We start from the raw sequence: 1950 nt of genomic DNA, 5'->3' as shown, positions 1-1950 counted from the left end.
CTAAAGTAGAGTGAGTTCCACGACCTCATACCTTGCCTAGCAAATTTCGACTCATTAAAATGCAACTAAAAGGCATCAAAGTCTCTAGGTATTTGTGTATATTACTTCATCATGTCCTCTTTCCAAATCACATATTTCGCAAATACCCCTTGTTAAGCAGCTATAATTGCAAGTGTAACGTTTCGTCATGAATTAGACAAATGATGTCAAAATTTGCATGATTTATGTCAGGTACTCATTTATAACTGCCGCCTTAACAAAAATGGCTAACGTTAGTTCGCCTTAATCGCGGGGTAACCTACATGTATATCCGTTGTTAAAAGCAGTGCATTTATGTACAACCTGACGGACAGTTGTTTCAAACTGAACATTTCAATATATGAAAACATTTTTTTTCAAATATCACAGTTTAGTGCCACGGTCGGTCGACTTGATATTCCTAAATGCTAGTACGTATACCCCAGAGCTGTTCTCTTCTTAAACAACGGATATAGGTTACCCTGTGGATAAAGGTAATGCTTCCACAGACGAGAATTTACTCAAATATCCTTTTAAAAATACTATTTTTGCTGCTGTGATGACAGCCTCTTTGCTTCTTCTCCATATTTTACGGCCTCTTCAGGCAACCCTACATTAAACAGTGCCGTGGCGACGATATACAGTCCTAACACTATGTTTGGGTGATGAGAATCCTCTCCATAGATATCCCGCATCATTCTGATGCCCTCCGCCCCTCGGTGTATCGCATCTACAGAGTTTCCTTGCTTCAGTAACGTCCCGGCCAGGCTGATCAAAAGTTCAGCAAAGTCTTCACTGGGTCTAGGACCATAGATAGACTCGAACAGGTTCCTTGCCTGTTCATAATGTGCAATAGCCTTGCTAAGGTCGCCTAACATGTGAAAAGCGTTCCCGATTGCAGCAACTGTGGTTCCAGTGAGTGCTGTTGGAGAATAGTTTCTCAGAATATCAAGAGCTTCTTGTAGATACCCCAGTGCCGTTGTCGGTTCTTCTTGTAAGAAGTGTGCATATCCTAGGGAGCTAAGAATGGCGGCTAAATCATAGACGTCCTTTCTGCTTGACCTTGAAATTTCCAAAGCTTTCTTAAAATACTCTATAGCTCGTTTGTAGCCCTTTTTCGAATTGCAGACTACACCCATGTGAAAGAAAGCATCCGACAAGAGTTTAGGATCTTTTACATGTTTTGACATTTCAATGGCATGTTTCAAGAGTTTCTCGCTGGGTTCAAGGTCACCAAGTTCTCCAAGGCAAGACGCTAAAATTATTGTCGCCTGTACGATTCTTGAGTGTGCACCCGGGCCGAAGATACATTTAGAGATTTCCAAGTCCTTCCTGGCGAAGCTTGCTGCTCGTTTAAGTTCCTTGGCTTTCCACAGAGTGAACGCGAGGACTCCAATCCAGTGCAATACCGTCAAATGGTGATCATCGTCTCCATACAATGTCTTTGCCATTCTGAGACCTTCTTCTGCAAGCGCCAACCCCCTAGGATGATCCCCCATTCGAGTATATACAGAACTCATGTTCTCCAAGATTGGCAAGTACTTGGGATGAGCCACGTTGGGTCCGTACATTCTGCGCAGGATTGTCCACGCTTTCTGAAAACAGTCCAGAGCCTCTGTGAACATACCGGCGTTCGTAAGTGACGCCCCGAGGTTGTTCTCAACCGTAAGGGACAGTTCTGATGAGATACCTTCCAGGACACCTACAAGAGTCCGTCTAGCTTGTATACAATATTCTATAGATTTTGTATAGTCTCCTCGTCTATTTGCAAGTACTGCCGTGTTCAGAAGTGTAGCAACAGTCTCAGATGAATCAGTCAGGTCGTCTAGATGTTGTTCTAGGCATTGCTGCGCTTCTGTTTCTTGCCCTGTAGATAGAAATGAGTGACTTAACGTCAAGGTAATTAGTGCACGGGATAAAAGCGACTGCGTG

Source organism: Branchiostoma floridae, unplaced genomic scaffold (assembly GCF_000003815.2).
Source record: "Branchiostoma floridae strain S238N-H82 unplaced genomic scaffold, Bfl_VNyyK Sc7u5tJ_1342, whole genome shotgun sequence".
Lineage (NCBI taxonomy): Eukaryota > Metazoa > Chordata > Leptocardii > Amphioxiformes > Branchiostomatidae > Branchiostoma > Branchiostoma floridae.
This window is presented reverse-complemented; position numbering follows the sequence as displayed.